Consider the following 13306-nt stretch of genomic DNA (forward strand, 5'->3'; position numbering starts at 1 on the left):
AACTGTGCTGTGAGGGGCCAGGGGGCTCCCTGTGCCAGCACACAGAGCTCATCACAACTTAGCCCTTAAAAAGTTTCCCTTGTACCAAAAAGATTATTTTCCTCTCCTAGTCTCATATGGTTTCCAAGGCCCAGTTTAAACACATACAATGACATAGGATAGATAGCTATTTTCCATACATGGCATTGGTTGTTCAGCAGGAAGCATTTGTTGCTGTTAGACAGTACTGAAAGGGATTCTGTTCTGCACTCCAAAAGTGAAGCAGGCAGGATTATCTTGGGTCACATCCTTCTTCTATTAGTCAAATGGTGAAACCAAACATCTGAGTTGTTTCAGTCTGTGACCTTACCCCGTGCTTCCTGACAGATCTCACAGCTTTTCAGTTGTCCCTAGTTTATATGCAGGATTCTTCAGTCCCCCTGGCAATCTGCATTCTTTCTTGAGGTTTTTCCTGGTGTCTCGGGCCCTTGGGAGATCACAGCCTCGCCTTGGTTTCTATGTGGCTGCATAGCTAACCACTCCAGTAATTCACTGCCTTCATCTGGATCCCTCCGCTGAACAGGCTGAAAGGTATTCATGCCCTTCTCTAACGTTTCTTGATGCTATTCAACCTATATAGTGTTCTTTCAATTCGCATTCTCCTGGATGCCTCCAGAAGCAGAACGGCAGGCTCCAACATTTCCTGACACTGTGGCCCTTTATAGCAACCAGCAGTTTACACATTTGTCATTCAGCTCACAATCTGCTTCCCTGTTTCTGGCATCTTACAGTCGCTCTCTCATTCCCTAATGTGCTATATCCCTCTTTAGGCTCAGCAGCTGCTCCAAGAAGGTTCCTCAGGCTGGGGAGCCTTTTGCTAGAAACATTTTTGATTCCCCCTCATGCTCTCTAGCAATGATTTTTTTTTTTTTTCTATTTCATGAAATAATACAGTTTTCCTTGACATATTTCTGTTTGCTTCTTCATTTACCTTTGTTGGCCCCTGATACCAGTAGTCTGTGTTATTCCGCATAACATCTGGACACTGTGACTTTATAATTTCAAACATCCTTGTAGCTACACCCAGCGGTTGTAGCCCTTCTTGATGTGACTGCATTCAGTAACATTCCCTTTTGTTAGCTGACTGTCTTTTGCATCCCCAGCAATCCTCAGCTTTCTCTGGTTTTCATCATTATCCCGAGGCTTGCATCTCATAGCATTGTGAGGCTTTCTCAGACAGCTCTGTCATGACGATGTGTCCTCTGGTTTTCTGTGTCACCCTGGGACCTTGCTCGACAAACGTATCTTATTCAACTTCCCTCATGTCCCACAGCACTACACAGGCTTTTCCTACATCCTCAGCAACTTCCATGGTACTCTGATGTCCCCTGGCTGTTATCAGGCTCTCTTTGATCTTTCCCAGCTGAATCGCAGCCCTCTCTTAATATCCCTCTCTATCTCCTCTATGATCTTCACAGGCACCTCTGGCTCACTAATGGTTATTTCCACATTCTTTTTTAAGTTTGACTCAAAACATTTTTACTCCACTACAAACATTCACAATCATGCAGGCAAAAAGGACTTTCTGGTAAAGTAGAAGTTCAAGCATTCATTTTTTTTCTCTTACAACATTTTTTAAAAGAAAATATGTGGCTGTCTTAATAAATTATGAGAACAGGAGGTTGCTACAGCATTTGCAGAAATGTGTATGGGTAGTCCAAGGCTCTTTCTCCAAGTGACTAAAGTAAGGTAAGGATTATACCACAGTGAGCTTGCTCCATATGTAAGGACCCTGCAGAAAATGAGATTGGAAATGCTCTTGAAAATTTGATCCATAATAGCAGTGGCTTTGCTTCTCTTTAATAAGATGCATATCACTTTTCAATGCAAATTCATCTAGTAATATTTGTAAAGTACTTGAAATATTTGGGTGATGGGTACTGTGGAAGTTTAGACTGTTGCTATTCTTACATTAGACGCCTTTACCCATAGTGATTAATAAAAAAATCCTAAGTTGGACATGATAAAGCAAATTTTACTTGCCTGCTAGTTGGCCTCAAAAACTGTTTGAGGTCCAAAGTTTTCAAAGAGAAAAAAGAAACAGACGCTGAAGTTTACGAAGCTGTAGAATTGGCTTAATTCTGATATCACGTCTTTTGAAAGTATATGAGCATGAAATAGTAAAAGTTACATTTCTTATTAGCTATTCGTGTTGTAGCATCATCATCATCAGACTCATGCCTGCTGGTGTAATGTAAGCAAACCGCATCCACTCTATGTGGATATCATTACAGACTGAATATTTCTTCTTCATAAAAATTCCAGTTCTCAAACATGTTTGTATACTTTGACTCTCTCCTTGTCCCCAGTGCTTTGATTGCAGTAAGAATCCTAAAATAAGTTTGTTTCTGTCGTTTGTCTTGTGCAAACATGAACACCCGTTCCTGGTTTCCACTTACAAAGGTAACAAAAAAATCCACATGACATAAATCATACAGTAGTGCATTACGGTTTTATTTAGTTCCTCAGTCAACCATGCTTTTAGTTATACCCGGCAGCAGACGCCATGTTTAACCACGCAAGGGCTACGTGCTTATGTGCTTACTTTATTTCCTTTCCTGCTGAAGTTTTAAAGCAGTCAACAGCACTTTAAATACGGATTTATTACTGCTTACGTACCACTGCACTGCAGGGGAGGGAGGATAAAAATGTTACCGAGTACAGTGGGGTCAGTTTCTTTTTTCATGAAAGGACTGTTGAACAGAAGAGGAAGGAGCTGGACCTTGTGCCAGCTATTTTTGCACAAGCCAGGTCTTGCCATCAAAACTGTTGTGCTAATGTAACTCTACAGGGGGGTGAGGTTAGCTGAACCTCCCAGGTGTACTTTTCCACAGACCCCTGGTCCTTCCCTTCCTCTCTCTTCACTTCCCTCCTCACAGCCCCTTCTGGGACAAGTGCAGGAGCCAGCTTATCTAGGTGGACATTGTCAGGTAGAAGTCTGTGATGGTTGTGGCTGCTCTGGAGAACCTAATTCAGCAAGTGATCCAAGTTCAGTCATGGCCTAACTGGGTGTAAATTACTTTTTTAACATGAAAGCTGAGCTTGACCTGGCAGCTTTTAAAACCCAGAAGATTTGAGGGGCAAGGCAAGACAAAAAATACTGAATATGTTACTCTTGTGTCAGATAGAAGCTTCTTTTATTGTTTTTTCTCAGTAGGAATTTCCCTGGTGTGAAGAAATCCTCTGTGTGTACAGACTGGACACAACCACCTTCTTACCCTGTGTAGGATGCCATCATGGAGGCTGGAGCGTAACCACAGAATAATTTAGGCTCAAGTGGACCTCCAGAGGTTATTTGGTCCAACCCCATTTCCAAACAGGGCCAAGCAGGTCAGGCTGCTCGCTGATCGTCCTCCTCTGATAGACGGACCATGGTGAAAATAAAGCCTTTAAGTTTAGATTAGAAAAGCATTTCTTAAACTTCTTGTGAGCCCTCTCCAGAGTAATTTGTCTTCCCAAGATTTTCCTGAGTGCAGCACTTCTGCCCAGACTAGGGAACAGCTAACTCCTGCTGACTGATAGCAACAGCTCAAATTCCTCCAAGGTGAGGGAGTGGGAATTGATTATAATTCACTTGCTTAAAGTGTGAAGATCCATTTCTTTGCCTTGGAAAAACTGCACTGCAGTGAGCAGCGAGATGAGCTTGTGTAAGTACATGCCACCAGTTCTTATGCCCAGGCCCTGCAGGAAACGAGCAGCATCTACTAAGTAGATTAATTGCTGTTCTCCATCTTGGTTTTATACTATATTTTTTTTCTCTCTGTAGTTTACCTGTATTTATGGTTCATGCTTCTTAATTAAGAAGGAAAAGATATTTTCTCTCTCTTAAATGTTTCAGATTCCTTGTGATTCAATTTGAATGTTTTCTTATTGCTGTCTTTGGCCTAGCACTGTGTAAGTACCAAAATTGGAGAACTGCTGCTTAGCAAGCAGGTTGAACATGGGCATTGCAAAATTAAGTTTTCTATTGCTCTTGCTTTGTAGTTTGCCTCAAGATTGATGAGGTGGCATTACCTCTAGCAATGCTCATTCTCTCTTTAGCCTCTGTATTGATATTTCTCCCAATAAGTGAGAAATCTATTTTTGTGAGCATCTTGTGACAACTGGCTCAAGTGACATAAGCCACTGAACAGCTATTGAACAAATCTAGGCCAGATTCAGAATAGTAAATTAGAGGCAGAACTTTCCACATTCAAACAGTAACAACAGATTGATCTGAACCAAACTTTTGTCCTTCAGCTTCTACTTTGTGTGACAACTGTTCACTTAAAATAGTGTTCAAATGACAAAGAAAGGCAGCTGTGACAGTACTTTCAGTCCCCCTGCAGAAGGTGTTGGTTCACCCCAATACATAATGCACAGCCTCTCCAAAATACATGTCCCATCTGTTCTCAGCATCCACAATGTGATGAAGCAGTTCAGAAAAAAAGGGAAGAATAACTTCTCCAAATGCAGCTGGAGAGGAGAAGTTTGAGAGAGCCCTGGATATAATTACCTGAGCTGGAGTCCAGCCAGGAGAATGCTGAGCTAAGAAACAGTAAAGTCCTGACTCTGCAGAAGGGATCCAGACAAATTTAAAAGAAACTGCAATAGCAGAAGCGGGATTTGAGCATCTGGGAAGACGTTTGAGAGAGTGAATGAATACAAACGAAGGCCTCTGGGAGTCTGATAGGAAACAAAAGGAGCAAAATCAAGAGCGGAGGAGTGTAATGGTAATATATGTGGCACTGACTCTCTTGTATTCTGTCAGTGCTACCTGGTAGAACCGTATCTTGTACATGATCTAAGAGAACTAACTTCTCTGAATTCATTTAACCCTCTACGCAAGCCGAACTACATGAACAACGATGAAAATAAGACAAGTTATCTCTGCTGCATTTTTAAATAGCAATGAATAAGAACTGAGTCAGACCTGATAAATATGGTAAATCTTTAACGTAACACCAGGTTAATTAGCCACCACTAAAGGAAAGCTTGTGCAGGAAGAAGGATTTCTCTTTTCCCAGCTAAGGAGACCTGGTCTCAGCCTGGAAGGACTTCTACCTTTAATCTCAAATTCCTTCAAGGGTACTTACTCTAACACTTGGCCATTGTTTCTTGTCAGCACCAGTATCAAACAAGCATTTTCATTTTGCTTCACTCTTTTATACAGTCTTCACAAATCCAAAATCAGCAAACTGACATACCTAATGGAAGGATGATAAGGGGTTTGCTATTGACTACCTTTCATTTTCTGGGAGCTAAAAGCATTCTCAGGCAGCTACGGCTGATCAGACCATGCACGAAGCTTTTTGGTGCTCCTGAACTGTTCTCATTCAGGTACTCTAGACGGTTTACAAGGTTTGTCAAAGAGAATTGGTTTAAAAAGGAATGCAAATGAAAAAGCAGAGAGCTGATGGATGAGAGCAGGGAAGGTGGTCCAGAAGGCAATGTTAAAAAAATAAAAATAATAATATTTAAAAACAAACAAACAAACAAATGGAAGTGGCTGGAGGGAAGGCGGAATATGAAGAAATCCAAGTGGGGTAGCATCCGGGATTTGAAACTCTGCATTCTTCCCACTGGCAGGTTTTTTCTTACTTTCGTGTAGCTCGCTCTTTCCTTTTCCCCCAGCTCATTTGTTTTGTGCTAAGAGGCTTATTTGTCTTTCTTGGGTTATTTGTAGTGCATCTGGATGGAGGCATCCTGATAAATCAGTTCCTCTGAAGACTGTGATTTAAAAATTAATGTTGGGATGGATTTTGAGCTAATTTAAACTGGTATACATCTGACAAAGTGAAGTTTAGCCATGTAAAATTCTACTGCTGGAGCAAATGCATAAACAATGAACATTATTCATCTTCACTGTGTCAGAAAAAGAAATTGCCTGCTCCTTCCAAAGAGATTATTTTAAATTTGAAACACATACCTGTAAATGTCTGTATTCTGCAGTTTTGAAAATCTAAGCATGGAAATGTATTATGTTAACAACTATCACACTTCAAGAGATTGTCTTCCACTGAACACATTATGTCTGAGAAGCAGTAAACCTTTCATTAGTTTTATCTGCCTGAATAGATTGGTTTAATTTTGTTTTATTTGCTTCTATAATATCACGTGTATTATTGTGCTCCAGCAGACAAATGTAAGCTGGGGTCAGAGTGCAAGCTCAGACAACAGTTCACAGTTTTCAGCACCCTGCAGGATTCGGCACTTAGTATTTTTGGATTTTATTTTATCACTAAACACAGAATGAGAACACCATAGAACTGATTCATCTTGGTCACTGTTCTTATATGACTGGCTTGGAATTGAAAAAAGATATTTTAGAGACAGCTTTGCTTCTGATCTTAGGGAAAGCACTGGTGGGAATTAGTTAGGCGCTGCTACTTATAATACATATAATTAAAATCCAAATTTCAATCATGCTGCCTTTGAAAGCAAAACCAAATCAGTAATAACCTGAAATCACGTCCCTTGCCACTTTTCACTCTAGTCAGGGGATGCCCAATTCCCACTAACGCCAAGAGCGTTACTCCGCGCTGAAGAATGAGACCTGATGGATTTTGCCGCAGCAGCTACAGAAGTGGCCGCCCCAGGCGTCTCACCCCGCTGCTCCACTGCAGGTGATCGCCATCGCAGCAACGTCAGCAGAAGAGAGTACGTCACACCTCAGTTTCCTCATGGTAAGCCTGTTTGTCTACTTTCATTCACTTCAACTGGATTTTAAACTGGATTTGCACCGGTGTCCCCAGGAAGGTGGGAGCATGGGCATCCTGCTGCACACTCAGCCATTGGGTGGAAATCTCCGTCAGAAGGATGGGGCAGCTGAGAATGGTGGCTGTTGGTGCTACCATGGCGATACTCATCTCTCAGTGCTGGGGAAGTGTCAGCTCGGCAGTGTGTGATGACTGTGTAGCAACAGTAAATTAGGCAATAAAAAAAAAGTAAATTAGGGATCTCAACAGGAAAACAAACAAAATCACACATCTATAGAAATAAGAGAAGGCCAAAATGCTTTAAGATCCAAACATGAATTTGTATGGTGAGTAAAATGGTAATTTATTGGAGAGCTACAATTCCAGATCTTTTCTAACAAAGATTTTTCTCTCACTTTAGGCTACAGTCTGTGTTCTGCTGGCTTGTTTAATTAAAAAGAAAAAAAGAAAACACACACCGAAAAACCACAAACCCAAAAAACTAACAGAGAAAGCCACTGGATGAGCTGGGGGCTTGGCAGTAGGAAATGAAGACTTTGAGCTGTGTGTCAGTAGTTGCAGTGCTGTCTGGACGGGTCTTGATTGTGTTATCAGCTAACGCTGCTTAGTATCTTCTGTGAAATGGCGCAAGGATGTCTGACCAGCTCCTAGAGACGACTAATGGTGCTTTGCATCCAACCGGGTGGTCAGAACAGAAAGGGTAGAGGATGAGCAACCAGTGGACACTGAGTTATAAAATTGCTTTCAAAATGGCAAAAGATAAGTTAGATGGGAAGAAAAATGGGGATAAACAGAAAAAGATTTGTGCTTTTATTGTCATATGCGTGAGGCCGAAATGACACCACACCAGTGGTGCTTAGGATTTTTATTATCTCTGAAGATATGAGAATTACACTCAGAATAAAAGTGTGAGGACACTGTGCCTTCCACTGGATATACCACCTGCCATTAGAAAAAAACCCTATAATCAACTTCAAACATTTGGAGTTAAAAGATACTGGCATGCTAGCCTTAACTAATGGATATTAGTTCTTGTCCCTTAGTCTAACCAGAGACCCAATGATTAGACATCTAATTTCTTAATTCATTATTCACCTGAACCCTGACTATGAGCAAAATACATTTGTCCAGCAAACTGTGTGCAATCGCTCTGGGAACTGCTGAGCTCCTGCCTTTTTGGTTCGCTGCTGAAAATCAAATTATATAGCTTCAGAAACAGAACTATAATTAGGGTCGGTGAAAAACTGTGGGTAGGATAATATTGTGGATTCTGCAGTTTTTGTCATGTTGCTCCATAATATGCCAGAAGCCAGTGAGCCTCATTGCTCTGCAGTGTGTTAATGCATCCCCTGCTTACTGACGTGGAGCTGGCCCTTCTGTGAGCACATTGCCAGGGCTGGCAAAATTTACAGGGATCTGCAACTGTGCTCCTCCTGGAGTTGATGGCAAAGCTCCTGTGAAGTTCTGTTGGAGCTGGGCAGGCCTGGGCAGGGAAAACAGGGATGGACGAGGAAGACGATAGAGCAGAGCTGAGTAGAAAAGAAGGCAGGTTATCGTGTTTCATTATAATCTCTGCAGTTATCACCGGATCTCATACTGATATCACCAGGAGGTTTGTTCATAGATGAAAATTATGTTTCAACTAAAATTTAATCAGTGCTCATTTTCCTGTGCTCCATCACACTAAGAAAATCTCTCCTCTAGGCTACTGCTCCTTCTGCCTCTGGGCTCTTAAGTTCCTCCTTTTCCTCCTCAGATTTCCTTCTGCTTGTCCCTCATGCCCCCTGCACATCTTTCCTTCAGTGACTGCCAGATCTCGCCCCTTGAGGGGCTTCATTTTCTCCCCTTGCACCGTTCCAACCCCAAAATACTCAGCTGTGTGCAGCCTAATGACTGGCCGTGATGTGCCATTGCCGGTCCTTTCAGCCAGGAGAATACACCTCTTGAGATCCTTCTTTCAGGATGTCAGCAAACTCAGGCAACTGTTAAAAGACTGATATCATAGTTGGAAGGCTGCCCAGAATCCGTTTGTAACAAAAAAATAATTTAAAGAAGCAAGTTTTAACTCTCATGACTATAGAGGTGGTCTGAAGACGTAATAAACGTTCAAATACTTACAAAGATAGTGCAGGATCCAGGCTCATGTGTCATTCCTTGTGACAGAAGAAGGAAATAAAAATGAAGAAGGAAAAAAAAAGTGAGCTAATTGTGGGAAAGAAGCGTAAACAGAGAGGGTGGAGAGGGAACCAGAAATGGAGAAATATAGAATGCTCTCATCTTTACTGAAAAAGTGTGAAACAAACAAAAAATACATAAAAACCTAAGGAGTGAAGAAGAAATAGAAGGAGGAAGAGAAGGAAGACTAGTGATACAAGCTGGGAGTTGGTTGAATTAAATTTGAGCACTGCAGTGAAAAGTTCCAGCTATTGAATTACAGTCCAGATTCTTTAGATTGCAAAGTTGTCCATGAAGAGACTGGCTCTCCGCTGTGCTTACACAACAACCACCGACTTAGGGACGACTGCCACACAAATACTTACTAAAGTTAATAATAAAAGGTTGAAGTAATTCATGTGCAGCAGATGACTTGGAGGAACCTCTACATGAGGTGGCAGAAATAAAGACTGTATAAAAATATTTGCAAGTGGTCACAGCAGATGAGCAACGGTTGCAAGGTCAACATCAATTATTGTTCTTCCTATTTTCTGAGTGCACTGACACTGCAAATACCTTCCACACTAGTTTATGTGTATATATATATACACACACACACATATATAAGAATTTCTTAGCTTTTTAAGGAAGGAAAGTTATGTCCTTTCACATGTTGCTGCATTTAGTTCCCTTTGTTTCACTGGAAGGGTTGGAATTCCATATCCACAAATTGAAGCAGAGATCTGTGAACAACTCTTACTATGTAGAAGTGTATCACCCTCTGTGCGGGCTGCAAGGAGAAAAGACATTAACTTATTTTTTTAGTGGATCTCAGTAGGAAAAGTAGAAAAATACTACATGTCAGAAATGCTGGGTTCTATTCCAGATTCTGGGAGGAGCACAGCCAGGCACAGGGTCAGCTCTTAGCAAGTTCTGAAGTGTTCAGCTCCCAGCCCCTCTAGTTTTTCCTACTTACAGTCCCAGTTTCTCTGCCTTTTACCCTTACATCTCCCTGTCTCCAGCCCTGTTTCTCAGTCTTCTTTCAGCTTCACCTTTTAGTCCTCACCATTGCTGTGTTTCAGCTGTCAGGAGCCCCTTCTCCTAGTCCTTGTCCTAGGCTCCCCTGCTTCCAAGCTCCACTTCGTTCAGATTGGATATTAGGAAAAATTTCTTCATGGAAAGGGTTGCCAGGCACTGGAACAGGCTGACCTAGGAAGCGGTGGAGTCACCATCCCTGGAGGTGTTTAAAAGACCTGTAGATGAGGCTGTTAGGGACACAGTTTAGTGCTGGATTTAGGTTGCGGCTGGACTCGATGGTCTTAAGAGTCTCTTCCAATCAAAATGATTCTATGATTCTATGATTCCACGGGTCAGCCCCTGGTACTCCAGGTGCCCCTGGCACCTCGCCACGGGGCTGCTCCCCTGCTCTCCCACCCAGCAATCTGTCACTCCACACAAGGTTAATCCGAGCGTGCCCATTCTTGGCGGAACAAGTGCAAAGCAATTTTCAGAGTTTTGGCCAAATTGGGAGGCTCGTGGTATGAACAGCAAAAGGTGCCTCCTTGATGTCATCAGATGTGACCCCTTCCTCCTTCAGGGTATGAATGGGCCAGGGTAGGATGTGAATGTTTGTAAGGCAAAACAATATCCTTCTTTCTGGCCTGGGTTACTTTGGCTAGAATTATCCAAAAGTATTCAAGTGAGGTGGATACCAGCATGGTAACTTTCAGCTGTCATATTGTAATGCTGTAATTTGGGTAGAAAACAGTGACATAAATGGAGAGTGTAAAACACTCAGCTATAGGAAGCCTTATATTTATTATCCATATTGTCACAACCTACTTTGTAAAATAGCTATGTCTACTTTGAAAATTGCAACGGAAGACCTTAAAACATGTACACCTTAAAAACATTTGCAGTTTCTCATCTTCCTAGGAGGGGGAAATTGTTGCTACACAAGCAGAAATGGAGGCACAGAGGCATCAGAGGGTGGTTTTGGAGTACCACAGGGGGAACGTGAGGAAGGAACAGATCCTGCATTACTCTGAATTCCCATCATACACTAAATATCATCAATCTCTCCTGGCGGTGTCAACTGATTTACCAGATTACCAGTAAGTGAAGCATAGCATGTGCATTACAGGTGTGCCAGGACAGGCAGTCACCAGCGAGGTCTCCTTGTGCAGACACCAGACAGACACAAACAGTTATTTCCCCAAAGACGTTTCTGATTGAAGATGCTGTTTGCTGTTGTATCTGTTAATTCATACATGATGGAGCCCAACCTACTCAAAGATCCTTATGACTTGCAGGATCATGGCTTAAGAAAGGAAGTTAAAAATTACCTTATGACAGTTTTTTGCTGACTTCACCTCACCAGCTTATTTATCATTTAGCACATGACCGTGGCTGTCACTGATTTACATATGAAACATAAGAGATGTTTTTTTTTCTCAGGTCCTGATGTCCCAAGGCTATGCGTGTGCACATAAAGCATATGTAAAAGAGAGGAGCTCTGTTTTCCGAGTGTGAAAAGGAAATTGTTCTAACGCAACACATACGTCATTGGCATCCCTCTCCCTTTGTTCCCAAACATGGTCAGGAGCAATAAAGCTGTTTGTGGGCTACAATGTGACATCACATTGCACATGCACAGTTCTCATTTTTTAAATACATATATGTATATAACAATCTCACTGCGGGCATCCAAAGAATTCATGGTTATGAAATACTGAGCAACAGCAATGTATAAAAGGTAAATGACACATAGCAAAGGAATCTCCGTTCAAATCACATAGCACATGTAACCATTCTGGTCTGTGACAACTACACCACTAGATTTTTTCCATGTTTATCCAAAGTAGCTTAGTAAGCATATCATGCATGCCATTCACTAAGTCTGTGTACCAAAATACAGAGTCTGATGACCCTAAGCGATGCCTGCGATGCTTGTAAGCTTGCCTGAAAGGGGGACTGGCTGATGTTGCTGCTGCTTTGAAGTATTTATTTCAATTAATTTTTGTGAGAGAAACAACAGAAATAGCTCCCATTCTACTACAGCTATTCAACTGTTACTTTGGTGGAATTATACCTATGCAACTTTCTTATTAAAAGAGGTAGGAGTTGTGCGCATGTTCTGTAAGCTAATGGGACTTCAGAAAAGGTTGTCAAGAATGGCAAAAGGCATACCTATTATTTTCAATTCAGAACCAACTCATTTATCTTTTCTGCTTTCTAAAAAGGGCAATTTCAGGGTTTTTCTGGTGACTGGAAAAAAATGTAATGCTAGATGCAGGCTTCCTTCTGTCCCATATGTCTTAAGTGTACAAAGCTTTTTTTAGAGAATAGCTTTCTTTCAGGGCAAACCAGTTCTTACTAAAAATAATTCCTATGAGATCAGATAAAATGAGAGGAATGTTGCTGGCAGATCCTGGTGCCTGATTTGCAAGAAAATAAGGCTAAATCAGCCTAAGCCAGGCCTATGCTACAAGAAGAGAGCTGAAGGACCTTCCCTTGTTCCCTAGGGCTGTGGTTGATGGCTTGAGAGCTGTTTTGGTGGTTGCGGTTGGAGGATGCAAAGGGCTGGTACAGATGCCTCCCCCAGTCTGCCCCAGTCCCTGGGACTGGCCCACAGAGGGGAGCACAGCCATATGCTGGGGTTTTTGAAAAGGCACAGGGACAATCTGGGGACCTGCAACCACAAAGCACGAAAGCATCTCTTAGGTTAGTAGGACCTACCTAGATATTCATCTGTTTAACCTAAAAAATTCAGGTCTAGGTGCGACAGAGTTAGAAATGTGGTGAGGACTGTCTGCATGCACTGAGGGGGATTCTCCTTGCAGAAGGTCTTGGGTTGTATCCAGTATGATGCATGGACATCATGGTTGGACTTGATGATCTTAAGAGTCTCTTCCAACCAAAATGATTCTATGAAAGTAAAACTTGAATGGCATTTAAGTGTTAATGTCCTCTTGACTTCGAACTTTACAGTTCTGTCTCCTCTTTCTTCATACGAATGTCTTCTCTCAAACCTTTAGCATTGAGCACTGCCAGGCCTGCCCCCCGCCTCTCCCCCAATTCTGGTGTTGTGTATTATTTTCAAACTTTTTAGCTCATTATTGAGGTAGACTGCAAGCCTCTGAGGCAGAGGCTTGCGTCATGTAATTTAAAAAAATGCTTAGTAATTATTTATGATTCATTTGTGGGACGGGATTGCAGCATTTGCATTCATTATTTAATAACAGATATGGACCACAACTGTTCAGCAGACAGAAAGATCCATATTGTCAGGGACACTGAAGGTGATGCTGCTGATTGCACGTGTTGTCAAATACCTACATGAATAGGCAGATTTACTGCACATGTATAATACATTTGAATCAAGCCAAAGCACACTGGACACCTTTTAGTTGCTT

The sequence above is a fragment of the Patagioenas fasciata genome, chromosome 3 (assembly GCF_037038585.1).
Source record: "Patagioenas fasciata isolate bPatFas1 chromosome 3, bPatFas1.hap1, whole genome shotgun sequence".
In the NCBI taxonomy this organism is placed as follows: Eukaryota; Metazoa; Chordata; class Aves; order Columbiformes; family Columbidae; genus Patagioenas; species Patagioenas fasciata.